Source organism: Lipotes vexillifer, unplaced genomic scaffold, assembly GCF_000442215.2.
Source record: "Lipotes vexillifer unplaced genomic scaffold, Lipotes_vexillifer_v1.1 scaffold189, whole genome shotgun sequence".
Lineage (NCBI taxonomy): Eukaryota > Metazoa > Chordata > Mammalia > Artiodactyla > Lipotidae > Lipotes > Lipotes vexillifer.
In genome coordinates this window covers 484,168-504,994 of record NW_006785816.1, presented here as the reverse complement: position 1 = coordinate 504,994, position 20,827 = coordinate 484,168, and positions in this window count along the sequence as shown.

Here is a 20,827-nt window from a genome sequence, read left to right as displayed (position 1 = left end):
AGCTCCAAGGTAGAAAAAAGGGAAAGAGATGACTCTTATGTTCTAATGGAGAAGATGGGGCATGTGCACACATAATATAAGGGAAAAATGAACAGAAAAAGAAATGGAAATGGGGGTGTGGGTAACTGGCCAAACTCAAGGTCAATCAGACATCCGTGTTGAGGGGTGAAGAAAACTGCTTGAAAAGAAACCCTACCCTCTCACTTCTCCAGACTGAGAGGAGGTCTGGGCAAGGAGAAGAAACTGGGAGTTACATCGGAGCCACTAAATTCCTGGCTGGAGTCCAGGACTCAGGAAGGCCTGGCTGGGACAATCCTCATCCTCTTTGACTGGGGAGGGGAGCTCTGGGATCCGCTGAAGGATGCATTTCATTTTTGTTTCAGGTGCAGCATCCCTTTGATGGCTGGAAGTGAGAAGGGAAACAAATACAGTGTTTTCTTTGTCTTCCCTCCTGTCCCAGGAATAGGGCATTGGAAAGGGAACACATTACTACTGGAGGTGTTTCCTTTGGGAAATGCCCCGCAGGGTCGTCTTAACGGAGAATATGGTCTCAGAGAGCACTGGTCTGAACTCCAACTTGTAGGGCCTGTGCTCCCTAAGACACTGTTTTGTTGTCCCCTAAAGGATGCCCACTGACTTGCCTCCCACAACAGGGCAAATGCCTGCCTACTTCTCTGGGTGCATCTCTCAGAAGTCATGACAACCGGAAGTGGGCTTAGGGGGACAGAGCCAGCTCCAGAGGACAGAAAGGAAGATGTATAGCACTGGACAGCCTCTGTGCTCTCTGAGTACAGAGAATCTCTGACAGCTTCTGATTGATCAGAGGTATCCCCAGAGATTCTAGCCACAGCTGGAACTCACTGTGCCAAAAGGATTTTAGAGTGTTCGATGGAGTCGCCATGTTTCACGCACAATGATTTCTGCTTGGTGCAAGTCTATTACAAAAGCATCTAAGAATATCATTCTGCTAAACATGGGGTGAGATTGCAAGGGGCACTCAGCTAATATGCTGATACACACCAGCTCCACAGCCTATAAAATGTGCTGCTGTTTAGCTGCACAGTTACTGCTCCAGGATCGATGCTGTGGGCAAGGGGAGTAGTATTCCCACTAGCAATTCCAAGCAGCTTGCAAGAAGAGAAACTTTTAAGAGGCAAACAAGGTTACCTGTAACTGTTACAAAGTGCTAGTGTCAGTCTGTCCAGGTGGTAACAATCATTTCTAAACACTTAAGAACTCCTTTACCTGATTGGAGGAAGTCTTGGTGACTCACTGGGCTGGACCTGGAGAAAGAAGAACTAGGACAAGATTTTTTTCATTTGCCCATTTGTTTGTTTTTTCATTCAGTCAATACTTATTGAGTATTAAGAACCATTCTAGACATTGTGAACACAAAGAAAATAAGACTATATCTCCTCTTTTAATATGAGCATCACTGTTTTGGGGGAGGAGATGGAGCAGCACATAAATAATTACAATAACAAATTTAGAAGCTCACATGTGTGTGGAGCTCTCTATGCTCTATTTCGTTTGATATTCATAGGCAGTATAGGTAGGTAGGAAAATATTATTGTGTCGGAGCCCACCAGACAAAGACCTCTGGGAAAACACTTGTAGTGAATAAAGTTGGGTTATTATTTGCTACAGCAAGGAAACTATATACCGTGGGTATCTGTGGGGTGTCCCAAAAGGAAGGAGACAAGAAACAGGTCCTTTCAGGGCTGTGGGATCTTGAGTTAGCCACGTTATTAGGCTTGGCTGGAATCAACTAGTAGGTTGCTGGAACAGTCCATGGCCTTGTATGTAGAACACATGGGTCCGTTCAGAGTCACTGTTAAATCAGTTTGTCTGTGGTCTTATCTTGGACTCAGTGATTGGAACAGACTGGTGTTGAGAGAGCTGGAGCTTAGCTAGTTTGTGATGAGCATCATGGTTTTGATTTGGTACAGCTTATCTCTTTGGCCAAATATAGTGTAGTCCATTTTGAAAAATTATGTCTTCTTTTTCAATTCTCAGCCCACTCCCTCCATAGTCTAGCCAGTGGGATCCTTTTTCTCTTTATCAATGTTATTAACATTATTTCAGTTTTACAAGTGAAGTTACGAAGAAGCAGGATGCACCGAAGTCTACATCATCAGGAAGCTCTGCGGAGGCCCAGCCAAACCCAGGTCTCCTGACTTTAAAAGGGACACATAACTAGATTACCTTGACCCAGGAAATCTGTTCAAACTGGAACTTCTCTCCTGCTCTAAACTTATTTACATGCCTTTCCTTCTTATCTCCCCATGTATATGAGTGGCAACTGGAGTTACAAAAATGTAGCATCGTGACTGAGTGTGGTCTTTGGGAGTAAACTGCCCAGCTTCAAAACCTGGATCCACCTTTTATTGGGTAAGTGGCCTGAGGTGGGATACCAACCTCTCTGTACCCTGGCATTCCCTCAATTTTAAAATGGGAATAATATTGGTATCACCCTCATAGTGTTATTGTTAGAATTAAAAGGAGATAAAATACCTGAAGGGCTTAGAGGAGTGTCTGACATACAGAAAGTGCCTGAAAAAACAGTTATTATTATTATCCTGTCATGTCCCTTTAACACCTAGTCCAGGGCCTGCAAACCGACAGCTGTGGAGTAGACCAGCACTCCTCAAATTTTAATGTGAGATCTGGAGGTCTTGTTAAAATGCAGATTCTAATTCTGCGGCACCAAAATGGGACCTGAGATTCTGTGAGATTCTGTGTTTCTGAGGAGCTCCTGGCTGATGCCTGCTGAGACCACACCTTGAACAGCAAGTAGTTCTCAGTGCATGGTTTCCTTTGCATCAGTGTTTCCTGAAAGATTACTGAAATGCACATTTTTGGCCTGCCTTCGCCAGACCTCTGTATCAAACACTCTGAGATGGGACCAGCAGTCTATGTTTGAATAAGCCCTCTGGGGATTTTGACACTCACTAATATTGGAGAGCCACTGGCATGGAGGAGGGAGAAACTGACCAGAGTCAAAGTCTGGGACTGCATTCTGGATTTACCATTTAACAGTGTGTGTGTGTGCCCTTGGAAAAGTCACTTAACCTCTCTTAGCTTAGCAGTGAAGCCCCTAAATTGTTCAGTCTTCTAAGCCCAGAATGTGACTGGGAAAAACCCAAGACCAAAACTGGGCAGTATTTCACCTCCTTGGACTCCCAAATCCACCGCTTCTCTACTGCTTCTGTAAAATGGGACAAATTACACATACTCTGCTCAGAAAGTTGTTTTGACTCTAATAAGATAATGTAAGAACATTTGGAAACTAGCACATAATTCGCAATTATCAAGAGCTCGAAATACACTTAAGGAATAATTAAATGACGATGTGAATTATGATGTATGTAACTAACATACTTTTGGAAAGCCCAGACTGTTTCTTTACAAAAAGTCTTTTGTTATTAGATATGCAATCCAAGTTTCCTTACTAGCTGTAAAGTTTTTCCATCCGAAGTGGGTGTCTGATCATGATCGTTTAATGAAGAGCTAGGTTATTTTATTTTAGCACTATTAATAGATCAATGAGGAAAACAACCACCCAGGTAAAATGGCCCATTCGTTCCGGGGCACAAGTACCTTTTATGTGACTATTTCCCCACCTTTTAAACTCTGTTGAACAGCCGGGAATTTGCTGAGACACCCGAAGTTGACTGAAGCAGCCATTCTTACCTTAACATCTGGCCCTTCCATCCACACTGGATGTGAAGCTTTTTATCTGGCTCTGCCAGTACACTCACCAGCTGGTATTGTCTATAATTAGGCAAACCTACTTATGAATATGACTCAGTCACTCCCACCTCAATCAAGAAATATTGAGAAGGATGATAGGAGTTTTATTTTCATGTGTATGTTCAGCAAATCTAAAAAAAATTAATAACTATTACTGAATGCCTATTAGGTTCAAGATATAGTATATAGCCAAAACTTTCTGTATACCCTCCTGTTGCCATAAAACTGCCTATACAGATCCAAATATGTGCCTCCCAGACAAATTGCACCACTCACATTTGAGAATAATTTTCAAATATAGCCATCCCAGGTAAGCTTAACTAACCAGCCCAAATCTACCAGTCCCAGCACAGGCAGAATATGGTGGTGGATACAACCTTGAATCAATCAACAGAAGACCTGGGTTCTCCTCTCGGTTCTGCTGCTAACCAGCTCCATGACCTCCCCACTGCCATTCGCCCTCTAAGCTTCATTTCAATTTTTTGCAAAGTGTGAATTTTGAAATGACCTTATAAGTCTCCTCTATTTCTAACATTCTCTTTGATGCTCATACACATGCCCAGGTGAATGTAGCTATGCACTGTTCCTATGTCGCTCTTCTGTGTACTTGCTTACACTCTCTCCTTCTCCCATCACTTATACTAGATGTAAACATCTTTAAGGTAGATGGTACAGCCAATGCTTCTTTTGAAACATCCTCCCCAGGACATCCTCAGGAAGCACTCACTTTACATAGTTGGCACCTGGCAAACAGTTTCTATTCATTTTTAACAAACTCAAGAAACCAACATTTGCTCCTACAGGCATCTTCTCTGTTTCGCTTTATGGCTAATCCCACTAGTCTAATGGATCTGTGTTATTGACCCATCATGAGGTGAGAAAGACAGAATTGTCCTGCCACCATTTTCAGAGAAAACCTACAGTTCCACAGACAGACCTGTCCTTCGGTGGGAAAGAAAATAGGAGAAAACGTTGTGCTGAGCCCTATCTCAGAAAAGGTGCTCACTGCTCATTGACAGAGCTGATTGTTGGAGAAATCACTCACGTCAAAACCAGTGCCCCTATGTGGAATCACGACATGTCTGTCTCAGAAGTTCTCAAGTAGCCTCCTTCCCCTTGTAAGAAAACCAAAGCCTTAAGATAAGAAGAGATATCCCCAAGTTCATCTATCTTGTTAGGGACATGGCAATTAGGATCTATCCATCCCTCCCTTCCACTCCCAGTACTCTAGGAGTTTGAATTACAAGCAGAGAGAGAAAATGTGGAAATACCAGAGACTACAGGCAAGGACAGCTGTTTAATGAGCTTTAGTCCAAGAAAATCTCTGCTAGAAAGCTGGTGCATTGTGTTACAAGGTTGACAGCTCGATGCTTTGTGACCACCTAGAGGGATGGGATAGGGAGGGTGGGAGGGAGGCTCAAGAGGGAGGGGACATGGGGATATTTGTATACTTATAGCTGATTCACTTTGTTGTACAACAGAAACTAACACAACACTGTAAAGCAATTATACTCCGATAAAGATATTAAAAACAAAACAAAACAAAAAAGAAAAGAAAATTATCAGACGCAAATGGTAAACTCTGATGGGGACAAGTGCCATGGAGAATGCTCAGGGAAAACTGCCCAAATATAATATGCTGCAGAAATATTATACACAATAGAATATTCTGACTCGTTATATGCACATACAGCAGAGAAATATTATAGCCTTAGGGGTCTAGAAAATCAACATGAGTCAGCAGCACAGCAATATTGTTTAATAAAGCAAGAATGGAATTCGGAAGCAGACAGAGGCATAGAACATTAAACTCAGCACATTTGAGGGCTCTCGCTCTCTTTTATTATTCTCTAATCGTACCTTGTGTCTAAGTCTTGTCTCCCCAATGAGACTAAAGGCTCCCGAAGGACTTGATTCTTCCCTTGTATCTTTTTACCACTAGCAAGAAAATATATGTTGAGAAAGAGAATTTAGAATCTTAGCAGAGCACTGGTGGAATTCTGGGATTCTATAATTCCAGAAGGAATTTGTTTAAAAGACATGGACATAGGGCTTCCCTGGTGGCGCGGTGGTTGAGAGTCCGCCTGCCGATGCAGGGGACAGGGGTTCGTGCCCCGGTCCGGGAGGATCCCACGTGCCGCGGAGCAGCTGGGCCCGTGAGCCATGGCCACTGAGCCTGCGCGTCCGGAGCCTGTGCTCCGCAACGGGAAGGGCCGCAACGGTGAGAGGCCCGCGTAACGCAAAAAAAAAAAGACATGGACATAGAAAAATGGAGCATGAAGCCAAAATTAAAAGAGTTGCCTTAACATAAGCCTACAAAAGAGATGACTGAAGAGACAGAGAGTGACTCTAGTAGCTGTTGTTTATTGAGTGCCTGTTAAGCCACAGGCATTGAACATCAATCATATCTAATCCTTACAATGACCCTGCAGGGTAGGTTTTAGTAGCCCTATCTCATAGCTAAGAAAATTAAGAGTCAGAGCATTTAAATGACCCTGCTTACAATCATAAAACTACTAAGTGACTGAGTTAGAATTAGAATGCAGGGCTGCCTGGCCCTGAATTCCAAGTCCTTTCCATAGGCCCATACATCATCCAAAGGATGGAGAACATGTGTATCCTATCTCTGCTGGGACAGAGAAATAGCATTTAACACAGCAAGGGGATCCTGGGCCTTGTGGGAGTAATATCTTTCTGGCTAGGAGGGTGGTCATGGAGAGCCCAGCCTCACAACTGTAGAGGTTGAGATGTGGGCACATGGGGTCCAGTGCAGAAAGACCCACAGCAGCTGGTGCTTGGATAACTGTCTGAAGTCCTAGAGTCAGAGGAAGGTGCAAGCCCCAGCTGCTCTGGAGATGGTCCAATTCCATCTCTATTTGTGTCCCTTCCATGTCCCTTTGGCTGACTCCTCCTGCTGTTCTCTGTGAAAGAGCTCAATCACTGCCCTTGTCATAATGAAATAAGAGATCTTGAAATAAGCTTCCCCACGATAAGTTGCAGAGAAAAATAAGCAAGAAAAGATTCCTGTTACAGCAAAAAGAGTGGAAAGAAATAGAACAAAATGTTAAGTATTGGACATAGAGTTGTGTTTTTACTTCCCCTTATATTTCTCTGAATTTTCTAGATTTTCAAAATAAAACTGCTCTTCTTTCATACCTAGACAAAATATTACACACATTTAAAATAAAAATGGAAAAATAATACACACATTTAGACGTAAGGAAATTACCCACGAGAGACTTTTAGGAAAATACAGACAATGATGACTTCTGTTCAATTATAACCTTTTCTAGTGCTCCCCACTGGTGAATAATCTTCATAATTTAATCCCGTTCTTGAGATCAGAAACATCTTTCTCCCATGCCATAAATTATAACCACAAACAGACATAAAAGTAACATTTTAAAAATTAAAAAATTAAAAATAAATGATAGCTACAAACAAACATATAAAGAATTGCTTGTAAATGTCAACAAAGTATACAAGCTTGTAAAGTTGACTAACACAGCAGTAGCCTTTGCAGTACAGAAACAGGCAGTAAGTACACTAGTGATCACAGAGATAATGTGTCAGACAAAAGTTCTTCCTCCCCCAAGGAATTTGAGCCAGGCTAGCTAGAACACTGGAACACCCAGGAAAGCAGTCTAGGATTCCATTTTACTGTGGTACTGGGAATTCCAGGGCAGAAATGTTCCACCTCTATACTGTCAGCGTAAAGAAGAGAATAACTCTCCAGGCAAAGGTGAGATACATCAACAGCCAAACAAGAGAGTTTCAACTTCCCTCATTACTCTCAATTTGCAGCTGAGTGTGTCTGGTCTCAGAAGGATATTTTCAGGTAGAACCAACATCTCATTCAAACCAAAAGGTCCTGGAAGATGTTTTAGAGAAATTTAATGGATGCCCCTCAGAATCAGCAGATCTGAGGGAAGGCTGATGAAGTAACTCTGTAGTGGGTTCTCTGAGACGGAGAGATAAGAGGTCATAAAGTCACTGTTTAGAATTGTCACTGAACAGTGTCTTCGAGCAGAACTTCTCAAACTTCGTGCTCATAGGAATCACTTGGAGATATTAAAATGCAGATTCTGATTCTGTAGATGAGACCTGAGATTCTGTGTTTCTATCAAGCTTCCAGATGATTGTTGATGCTGCTGATCTGAGGACTGCATTTTGGGTAGCCAGATACTGGAGATCATCTAGCCCTCAAATGATAAATAGGTTTCTTCTTGAGTGTCCATCTTGGATTAAGATCAATTGATTGTGGAACTGGAATCTGGTTTTAAGAAAGATTTTGAAGTATGTGGAGCCGCTTCAAGACCCAGAAGAAAAGTTGTATGATCCATTAGTGATGTCTGGTATGAGGGAGAAAGTGTAACATTTCATTATCCTTGAGTTATTTCTGTGCCCTCATTCCTAGAATAATTGACTTAGACATTCTCCTGCAATAAATATGGTTCGACCAGATATTTTCTGAAAGGCTAACTAGAGATAGCTGTGGTGTAATGAAAAGGGCACTTATCTTGGAGTCAAAGGTCTTAGCTATGACTCCCAGTTAATCTTTCTGAGTCTCTCTGAGCCTCAGTTTCCTATTCTGTAAAATGGGGATAATAAAACCTTCCTGACAGGGTGTCAGGGAGATTCAGGTTAGAGACAGTGTAAACTCTGGAACTACATGAATAAAAATACTATTTTATATTCTGTGATTTACTAAGTGGTGATTCAGTGTGCCTGGCAGCACCAGAGTTGAAAAGACAAATATGGAAACTATGGTGTATAGTATGGTTTTTAAAGTCTAGTCCAAGAGACGGAGCATGTACAGGTAGAAGGTAAGAATATTGTTATGTTAAAAGAATATAGTGAGAACTAGTTTTTTAATTGCTAAAGAGATTCCAACAGCTAATTGGAGTTGGGTGGAAATAATCCAGGGAGATTAGCAGACAGTTAGTATTGAGCTAGGACAGGAAAGAAATGAAGGCTGTGGATTGATAGAAAGGATGAACAAATTGCTTAAGCAATCTAACTCCTTTTCTCATCTGTAAAATGAAGATTAAAATAAAACCTCACAGGGCTCTGGTGGGGATTAAATGAGATGATGTATTTATAAGCTTAGCACAATGTCTTACACACGGTAAGTACTCACTGCTTGATTTTTTTTAACCCTTACTGTTTTTTATTTATTTGAAAGAATAATATAAACTCATGATTAAAAAACTAAATCAATATAATAAAGTACACATTGACAAGCCTTGCTCTCATGTCTCTTCCCTTCCAGCAGATGCTCCCTTTCCCCATAGGTAACTACTATTAGTAATTTGTATTTCTTTATGCATGTATAAGCAAATACAATTCTGCGTTCTTTTTTTTAAATTTTTGTTTATTTTATTTTATTTATTTTTGGCTGCATTGGGTTTTTGTTGCTGCGCGCTGGCTTTCTCTAGCTGCGGCAAGAGGGGGCTACGCTTCGTTGCAGTGCATGGCCTTCTCATTGCAGTGGCTCCTCTTGTTACAGAGCACAGGCTCTAGGGGCGCGGGCTTCAGTAGCTGCGGCCCACGAGCTCTAGAGCACAGGTTCAGTAGTTGTGGTGCACTGGCTTAGTTGCTCCGCGGCATGTGGGATCTTCCCGGAACAGAGCTCAAACCCGTGTCCCCTGCCTTGGCAGGCAGATTCTTAATCACTGCCCCACCGGGGAAGCCCCCAAATCTGCATTCTTATTCCACCCTTCTTAGGTGAAATGTAATGTATGATATACACTTTTTTGCACTTGAGTTTTTCTCTTTCTTCTTTTCATATAACTAATTAGATAACTTTTTCTCTATCTTTTAAAACTGAACATGATTCTTCTGTGTGGTCGCACCGTAGTTTCTTTTTACTGAGACATAATTGACATATAACATTAGTTTCAGGTATACAACAGAACGATTCGATATTTGTATTCATAGCAAATTGATCACCAAAGTAAGTTTAGTTAACACACATATTTACAAATTTCTTTTTCTTGTGATGAGATCTATTCTCTTAGCATCATAGCATAGTTTTTTTATCCAGTCCCCTATTGATGGACATTTGAAGTTCTTCTTATAAATATGCTACAATGAATACATTTTGTATGCCCATCATTTTGTATGGGTGCATTTTAACTCTATAGGCTAAATTCCCAGAAGTGGGTAAATGCATTTGTAATATTGATAAATATTGGCAAATTTCCAGCCATGGAATGTGGGTTTGTACTGTTTGGCCCTCTCGTTGGCTTATGTCCCCACAGTCTTGCCAACAGACTGTGCTGTCAAACTTTGGATGTTGATACCACCTTCACCACTTACTCTGCTAAATTATTTTGTTAATCAGCTCTATTTCTAAACTTTATAGGTTGTGTTATGTTTTGTTTTCCCAGTAGGTATCATTATCATCCTGTTTTTATTACTGAGGGTGTATAATATGCATTATCTATAGAGGGGCTAAAATCTCTTCATTGCACTTTGTTTTCAGAATTTTTATGATTATCCTTGCTTGTTTATTTTTCCAAATGGACTTTAGAGTCAACTTGCTCAACTCCAGGGAAGGAGAGGGGGAGGTCTTTGCTATTGCTCTTCTTTGAATTAAATTAATTTCATAAATTAAGAACTGACCTCTTTACAATGCTTAGTCTTTCCATGCAAGAACCTAGTTACTTTTGCATTTGTTGAGTTCTGCTTTTACGTTTTTTGTGTCATTATTGAGTATATTTCACACTGAGTAATTCACAAGTAAAAAGGCAAAAGGACCAAGACTAACAAGTTATGATCACATAAAGCAAACATGTTAACCTGTCCAAATGTGAAGGGGCCATAACTCTGAATACAGACAAAGTGGTAAGAGGCAGGATTAAGTCAGGAAGGAAAAAGTGGGAGAAAAAATATCATTACTATTTGGGCTTAATGCTTTATACTGATTATCTATTTGAATCGTTATTTCACAGATCATGAAGTGCAATAATAATTATTATTTTATCCATGAGATAACATATGCAAAGCATTTAGCATAGTGTGAGCCATAGGGACACAATTCAACAAATGTTAGAGATTATAATGCTGATGAGAATGAAAAAGGAGGAGGAGAAGTTGAGGGTCTGATATATGAAATAATTTGTCAAAGTTCTTACAGAGCCATAATTCAAACACAGGTCAGCCAGTTTCTAAAGCCCATGCTCTTTGTTCCACTATGATTCCACTGTTCCACTATGATGGAACAGTGTTCCATAGTGTTCCACTATGATTCTGGGGGAGTTCATTTAATTCAGTTTAATAAGTGTTTAAGTATTTGCTCCAAACAACTTGAATGTTATGTTCTGTTCCTGAGGTCACTCTGGTGCAGGCTCATTCATTTAAAAATAATAGAAGCAAATTCAACCGATCTTAAGTATAACATGTATAAAGGAAGTATTTATTAGTAAATGTAACCAATTATGGAAAGGGTGAGAGTAAGAGTGGCCTCAGGGATCACTAGGTTTAGAGATTCTAATGCTGTCACGTTGATTTCTTTCTTCTATCTCCCTTTCTCCCCTCTTGCCCTAGTTGTTGCCTCCCTTTCCTGCCCCTTTTCTCATCTCTGCTTCCCTGTTCTTTATGCTTTCAGTCTTGTTGTCCCAGGAGTCCAAGCTCACATCATTGCTCCAGGCTTACATCCTCACATCAAGCGCTTCAGTCCGGTTCCAGTTAGAAAACTCGTAGGAGTCTTGTTGGCCGGGCTTGGGCCACATTCTCATGCCACGGTCCAGAGGGCTGGGTGGTAATTGGCCGCGTCCACTAGAATCACATGGTTGAAGGGGAAGAAGAGCAGTTGCCCAGCTGTTCCCAAGAATGTTGGTGCTTTGGGCAGAGAGAACAACAAAAGACAATGACAAAAGTTAAATAAATAAGCAACAAGGATACATTGTACTGCACAGGGAAATATAGCCATTATTTAGTACTAACTTTAAATGGAGTATAATGTACAAAAATATTGAATCACTAAGTTGTATACCTGCAGCTAATATAATATTGTAAATCAACTATATTTCAGTTTTAAAAAGCAAATTATAGTACATCTACTCAATTGGGCTATTATGCAACCCTTTCAAGGTAGGTTTAAATTTTAATATGATCATGGGAAAATGTTTTCACCATGATAATAGGTTAAGAAAACCAGAATAGTCAACTGTATGAACACAGCCATGTAAAAGCAAGAAACAAAAACCTTTTCATAGAGGAAAGACAGGAGAAAAAAAAAAACCTGCACCAAATGTGAACACAATTAGTGATTTTTCTTCTACCTATAGTCTCTGTTTTGTAATTGTTTCTTTTATGGTAGTAATTTACATCTGGCCTGAAAACGTTTTTCTTTTTAAATTATTTATTTTATTTTTATCAAGGTAGTGCCCTGGTGTCTAAAAGCAGGAGTCTCCTACCCCCCACCAACAACACCCATTACCCTGTCAGTCCCACTGTCCACATCTGCCCCTTTGAACTCATGCTATCTCTTCTAAGTAGTAGTTTAATATGCTACATATAGCACATTTAATAATATGCTTATATTTCTATGTCTTGGTTTATTCAGTTTAGACTGTATCTCTTCATTTCCTTTCCTAGTATTTGAAGATTTAACCCTTTAAAGTCATTTAACCATATATATGAACATTTTCTTCTCCCTATTGTCCCTAAATGATTATATTAAAATTATTATCTAAGACTGCGATCAGAGGAAAATTCTCTGTCCTCTGGACGCACGTGTCAAGGAGACATGGGAGTGCCCAGCCTGGGTTGTCCTTCGTGCCACATGGGGTCTGGAAGACAGATCTAGATTTTTATAGTTGACCTGGAAACAAACTGTGCCTTCCAAAGAGTGGCTTTTCTTTTTTTTTTTCTTTTTTAATAAATTTATTTATTTATTTTTGGCTGCGTTGGGTCTTCGTTGCTGCGCACGGGCTTTCTCTAGTTGCGGCTAGCGTGGGCTACTCTTCGTTGCGGTGCGCGGGCTTCTCCTTGCGGTGGCTTCTCTTGTTGGGGAGCACGGGCTCTAGGTGCATGGGCTTCAGTAGTTGTGGTGCATGGGCTCAGTAGTTGTGGCTCGCAGGCTCTAGAGCACAGGCTCAGTAGTTTTGGCGCATGGGCTTAGTTGCTCCGTGGCATGTGGGATCTTCCCAAACCAGGGCTTGAACCCATGCCCCCTGCATTGGAAGGCGGATTCCTAACCACTGTACTCCCAGGGAAGTCCCCCAAAGAGTGGTTTTTCTAACTCAAGGTTGATTACATGTTAAGCGTGCTCCTAACTTAACAATAACAATAAGTTAACAATAAGTGCATTCTCCTTCGGAGGCAACTTTCTAACATGTAGTGATTTGTAGTCAACAGCGGCAGGTTGCCTCATGGATGTCTTTTTTGTTTCTGCAGAATTTTTAAAATTACCAATGTCGTTAAGCATCTTCAGCTCTGATGGGTGAAATGTCTTGTGTACAGAATGATGAGCGAGTCTTTAAAAGTGCACATGGGAGGGGCTTCTGGTCAGAGTCTGTGGTCAGAGCAGCTCTTGTACTTCATGCCTTCAACTCAACAAATGATCATATTCCTTAAAATAAAATGTGACGTTGTTTTTTAATTAAAAAAATTATTATCTAAGTAGAGAGAGATTATATGATGATGATGATGTTAAACACCGTTTGCTGTTTGGCCAAGCAGTGTCCCTCTTTCTTGCTTTCCTCATTTCTTCTGCTGAAATATCCTCAAATAGCTTCTTAAAAGATGTTTGAGAGTAAAAATTTTGTATTTATATATCTAAAGATACTTTCTACCTTCATCCTTGATAAAGAGTTTAACCAGATATAGAATTCTACATTGAAAGCTATTGAAGGGCTACCCTCAGTGATATCCAGAATCTAGTACTACTATCGAAAAATCCAGTGACATTCTTGACTTTAGAACCCATATTTTCCCTCTCTTTAGAAGCTTCTCTTTATCTCTAATGTTCTAAAATTTCAAAATAATATGTCCCCCCCCCATTAATTATGTTGTCACTTACTGGAACCATTCAAACTGAAGATGCATGCCCTTAAATTCTGAGAAATTTCTGTATTTCTCAGATATTTTCTTCCATTTTTCTCTGCTGTCTCCTCTGGAAATCTTAGGTTGATAGGAGACATTTTGAGTCAATCATACAAGTTTATTTGTTTTTTTTTCCTGCTATTTCCCATTTCTTCCATGTTTTATAATTCTTTCTGGGATACTTCTAAGGGCCCTTCTACTGACTTAATTTTTTATTATTGTATTTTTAATTTCTAGAAGCTCTTACTGCATTTCTGTTTTTTTGTCATAGTATCCTGTATTTGACTTGTGATTACAATATTTTTTTCTAATGTTTATAAGGATACTGTGTGATTTTGTTTGTTGAAATTTTTCTGTTCCCTGGAGAGCTACTTGTTTTCTCCAGGAAGGTTTTCTTCCTTGTTTGTTTATGTTGTTGTTTCCTGCTCCTTCTTTTATGTTTAAAGCTTTCCTCAAATATCTGATGATTCTTTATTTTAGGTTCCTATTTAATTTGGGGATAGAGGTGATTGTCAGCTGTTGAACATTTGAATAGGCTGAAAAAGGAGTGAAGGAGGCTTTTCACTTGGGGCTTCCAAAAGTCAGTATGTAGAGGTCTTTTCTCCAGAGAAAACATTCTTCAATTTCCTGCCTAGGGACAGGGAGCACAGGAGGATAATTAGGCAGGGCTCAGCATGCTCTGGTGAGGGTGCTGAGGAGCCCTTTGTTCAATACATAGACTTACTCTTCCCCTTTTTAGGCCCCCACCCCTATCCTTAGGCTCTCCCACACCCTGGGAGTAGGGGCAGACTGGAGGAGACATATAGTCACTTGGCTGTACAGGGTCCATAAGAGAATTTGGCAGGAGGTCTAATCTCGTAAGACACCGTTCAACCATTCATCCTCTCTTAGGCACTCTAAAATCTCAGCCTTTTTCTGTATTGAATCTCTCTAGGGTATGTTAGGTGAGTGGGTCTCCTTTTCATCAGACTCCCTCTCTATAGGCACTTGAATACAACTTCTCCACTCTGCTTGGTCAGTAAGCTGTTCTCCGTCTGCTTTTCATTTCTGAAAACTTGCTGATTTCTGTTCTCTTGTTCCTACTAGGTTAATTCCTTTCAAAAATCATTTCACAGCCACTTTGGTGTACTTTCTGGAGAGGATAAAAACAAATGCAGTCAATTAACCTGATTAATTTGAAGTCTCACTGCCTGTCTTTGTTTTCAACTTTTTTAAATGAGCATACTCTGTGTTTATAATGGAGGAAATACACTTTAATTTTTAAGTGGGTAACTAAAAAATCAAGAAGGAAAAAGAGAAAAAAAAAATCCCAAAGTTAGCAGAAGGAAAGAAATCATAAAGAAATAAATGAAAAACAAATGAAGGAAATGATAGCAAAGATCAATAAAACTAAAAGCTGGTTTTTGAGAAGATAAACAAAATAGATAAACCATTAGCCAGACTCATCAAGAAAAAAAAGGGAGAAGACTCAAATCAATAGAATCAGAAATGAAAAAGAAGTAACAACTGACACTGCAGAAATACAAAGATCATAAGAGATTACTACAGGCAACTCTATGCCAATCAAATGGACAACCTGGAAGAAATGGGCAAATTCTTAGAAAAGCACAATCTTCTGAGACTAAACCAGGAAGAAACAGAAAATGTAAACAGACCAATCAGAAGCACTGAAATTGAAACTGTGATTAAAAATCTTCCAACAAACAAAAGCCCAGGACCAGATGGATTCGCAGGCGAATTCCATCAAACATTTAGAGAAGAGCTAACACCCATCGTTCTCAAACTCTTCCAAAATATAGCAGAGGGAGGAACACTCCCAAACTCATTGTACGAGGCCATCATCACCCTGATACCAAAACCAGACAAAGATGTCACACAAAAAAGAAAACTACAGCCCAATATCACTGATTAACATAGATGCAAAAATCCTCAACAAAATACTAGCAAACAGAATCCCACAGCACATTAAAATGATCATACACCGGGGTCAGGTGGGGTTTATCCCAGGAATGCAAGGATTCTTCAATACAGGTAAATCAAACAACATGATACACCATATTAACAAACTAAAGGATAAAAACCATATGATAATCTCAATAGATGCAGAAAAAGCTTTCAACAAAATTCAACACCCATTTATGATAAAAACCCTCCAGAACCAATAGCTAGTAGGAAGCAGCCACATAGCACAGGGAGATAACTCGGCGCTTTGTGACCACGTAGTGGGGTGGAATAGGGAGGGTGGGAGGGAGGGAGAACCAAGAGGGAAGAGATATGAGGATATACGTATATGTATAACCGATTCACTTTGTTATAAAGCAGAAACTAACACACCAATGTACAGCAATTATACTCCAAAAAAGATGTTAAAAAAATAAAGACAACCCTCAGAATGGGAGAAAATATTTGCAAATGAAGCAACTGACAAAGGATTAATCTCCAAAATTTACAAGCAGCTCAAAATCAAAAAAACAAACAACCCAATCCAAAAATGGGCAGAAGACCCACATAGACATTTCTCCAAAGAAGATATACAGATTTCCAGCAAACATATGAAAGGATGCTCAACATCACTAATCATTAGAGAAATACAAATCAAAAGTACAATGAGGTATCACCTCACACCAGTCAGAATGGTCATCATCAAAAAATCTACAAACAATAAATGCTGGAGAGGGTGTGGAGAAAAGGGAACCCTCTTGCACTGTTGGTGGGAATGTAAATGGATACAGCCACTATGGAGAACAGTATGGTGGTTGCTTAAAAAACCAAAAATAGAACTACCATACGACCCAGCAATCCCACTACTGGGCATATACCCTGAGAAAACCATAATTCAAAAAGTGTCATGTACCACAATGTTCATTGCAGCTCTATTTACAATAGCCAGGACATGGAAACAACCAAAGTGTCCATCAACAAATGAGGGGATAAAGAAGATGTGGCACATATATCCAATAGAATATTACTCAACCATAAAAAGAAATGAAATTGAGTTATTTGTAGTGAGGTTGATGGACATAGAGTCTGTCATACAGAGTGAAGTAAGTCAGAAAGAGAAAAACAAATAACATATGCTAACACATACATATGGAATCTAAAAAAAAAAAAAAGGTTCTGAACACCTAGGGGCAGGACCGGAATAAAGATGCAGACATAGAGAATGGACCTGAGGACATAGGGAGTGGGAAGGGTAAGCTGGGATGAAGTGAGAGATTGGCATGGACATATATGTACTACCAAATGTAAAACAGATAGCTAGTGGGATGCAGCCCCACAGTACAGGGAAATCAGCTCAGTGCTTTGTGACCACCTTTTTGATAAAAGAGGCAAGAATATACAATGGAGAAAAGACAGCCTCTTCAATAAGTGGTGCTGGGAAAACTGGACAGCTACATATAAAAGGATGAAATTAGAACACTCCCTAACACCGTACACAAAAATAAACTCAAAATGAATTAAAGACCTAAATGTAAGACCAGACACTATAAAACTCTTAGAGGAAAACATAGGCAGAACACTCTATGACATAAGTCACAGAGAGATCCTTTTTGACCCACCTCCTAGAGAAATGGAAATACAAACAAAATAAACAAATGGCACCTAATGAAACTCAAAACCTTTTGCACAGCAAAGGAAACCATAGACAAGACAAAAAGACAACACTCAGAATCAGAGAAAATATTTGCAAATGAAGCAACTGACAAAGGATTAATCCCCAAAATTTACAAGCAGCTCTTGCAGCTCAATATCAAAAAAACAAACAACTCAATCCAAAAATGGGCAGAAGACCTAAATAGACATTTCTCCAAAGATATACAGATTTCCAACAAACATATAAAAGGATGCTCAACATCACTTATCATTAGAGAAATGCAAATCAAAACTACAATGAGGTATCACCTCACACCTCTCAGAATGGTCATCATCAAAAAATCTACAAACAATAAATGCTGGAGTGGATGTGGAGAAGAGAAAACCCTCTTGTACTGTTGGTGGGAATGTAAATTGATACAGCCACTATGGAGAGCAGTAGGGAGGTTCCTTAAAAAACTGAAAATAGAGCTACCATATGACCCAGCAATCCCACTACTGGGCATATACCCTGAGAAAAGCATAAATCAAAAAGGGTGATGTTCCACAATATTCATTGCAGCTCTATTTACCATAGCCAGGACATAGAAGCAACGTATGTGTCCATTGAAAGATGAGTGGATAAAGAAGATGTGGCACATATATACAATGGAATATTACTCAGCCACAAAAAGAAATGAAATTGAGTTATTTGTAGTGAGGTAGATGGACCTAGAGACTGTCATACAGAGTGAAGTAAGTCAGAAAGAGAAAAACAAATACCATGTGCTAACACATATATATGGAATCTAAAAAAAAATGTTTCTGAAAACCTAGGGGCAGGCCAGGAATTAAGACACAGACATGGAGAATGGACTAAGGACACGGGGATTGGGAAGGGTAAGCTGGGGCAAAGTGAGAGATTGGCATGGACATATAAGCACTACCAAATGTAAAACAGATAGGTAGTGGGAGGCAGCCCCATAGCCAGGGAGATCAGCTCAGTGCTTTGTGACCAACTAGAGAGGGGGCATCAGGATGGTGGGAGCAAGATGCAACAGGGAGGAGATATGAGGATATATGTATATGTATAGCTGAATCACTTTGTTATAAAGCAGAAACTAACACACCATTGTAAAGCAATTATACTCCCATAAAGATGTTAAAAAATTAATAAATTAAATTAAAAAAAAAAGACAGTATGGCACTGGCACAAAAACAGAAATACAGATCAATGGAACAGGATAGAAAGCCCAGAGATAAACCCACGCACATATGGTCACTTTATTTTTGATAAAGGAGGCAAGAATATACAATGGAGAAAAGACAGCCTCTTCAATAAGTGGTGCTGGGAAAACTGGACAGCTACATGTAAAAGAATGAAATTAGAACACTCCCTAACATCATGCAGAAAAATAAACTCAAAATGGATTAAAGACCTAAATGTAAGACCAGACACTATAAAACTCTTAGAGGAAAACATAGGCAGAACGCTCTGACATAAATCACAGCAAGATCCTTTTTGACCCACCTCCTAGAGAAATGGAAATAAAAACAAAAATAAACAAATGGGACCTAATGAAACTTCAAAGCTTTTGCACAGCAAAGGAAACCATAAACAAGATGGAAGGACAACCCTCACAGTGGGAGAAAATATTTGCCAACGAAGCAACTGACAAAGGATTAATCTCTAAAATTTACAAGCAGCTCATGCAGTCCAATATCAAAAAACCAAACAACCCAATCTAAAACTGGGCAGAAGATGTAAATAGACATTTCTCCAAAGAAGATATACAGACTGCCAACAAACACATGAAAGGATGCTCAACATCACTAATAATTAGAGAAATGCAAATCAAAACTACAATGAGGTATCGCCTCACACCAGTCAGAATGGCCATCATCAAAAAATCTACAAACAATAAGTGCTGGAGAGGGTGTGGAGAAAAGGGAACCCTCTTACACTGTTGGTGGGCATGTAAGGTGATACAGCCACTATGGAGAACAACAGGGAAGTTCTTTAAAAAACTAAAAATAGAACTACTGTATGACCCAGCAATCCGTCTACTGGGCATATACCCTGAGAAAGCCGTAATTCAAAGAGTCATGTTCCACAATGTTCACTGCAGCTCTATTTACGATAGCCAGGACATGGAAGCAATCTAAGTGTCCATCGACAGATGAATGGATAAAGAAGATGTGGCACATACATACAATGGAATATTTTCAGCCATAAAAAGAAATGAAACTGAGTTATTGTAGTGAGGTGGATGGACCTAGAGTCTGTCATACAGAGTGAAGTAATTCACAAAGAGAAAAGCAAATACTGTTTGCTAACACATATATATGGAATCTCAAAAAAAAAAAAAATGGTTCTGAGGAACCTAGGGGCAGGACAGGAATAAAGACACAGACGTAGAGAATGTACTTGAGGATATGGGGAGGGGGAAGGGTAAGCTGGGACAAAGTGAGAGAGTGGCATGGACATATATACACTACCAAATGTAAAATAGAGAGCTATTGGGGAGCAGCCACATAGCACAGGGAGATCAGCTCGGTGCTTTGTGACCACCTAGATGGGTGGAATAGTGGGGGTGGGAGGAAGACACAAGCGAGAGGAGATATGGGCATATATGTATATGTATAGCTGATTCACTTCGTTATACAGAAGAAACTTAACACACCATTGTGAAGCAATTATACTCCAATAAAGATGTTTAAAAAATAAATATATAAAATAAAATAAATAAAGGTTTACAGCTGTCCCTTAAGCATGAAAAGATGCTCAGTGCTACTTACAGAAGGAGCATGGAAATTAAAAATATACCTAGATACCATTTTTTCATCATTTTATGACTATAAACATCTCACCAATTATAAAAGATGGCAACAATTGACAAGGATGTGAATTGACTGGAACCTTCACACATTGCTATAGAAATGTAAAATGTTCCAGTTACTTTGTAAAATACTTTGGCAGTTTCTTAAAATGTTAAACATAAATTTGCCATACGACCTAGTAATTCTACTCACAGGAAACTACCCAAGAGAAATAAAAATATATATCTACACAAACACATATATGAATGTTTATAGTAGCATTACTCATAATAGCCAAAAGGGGAAACAAACAAAAGGTCCATCAGTTGGTGAATGGATAAACAAAATGTGATATATCCATGCAATGGAATACTCTTCTAAAATAAAAAGGAATAAAGTATTGATAAATGTTACAACATGGACTAACCTCAAAAATGCTATGCTAGGTGAAAGAATCTAGACACAATAACCACATATGATTCCATTTATATGAAATTTTCAGAAAAGTCAGATCTATAGAGACAAAAAATAGATTAATATTTCCCTGAGTCTGGGAGTGGGAATAGAAAGTGACTGCACATGGACCTGTTATTCCTTTTTAGGGTGCTGGAAATGTTTAAAATTAGAT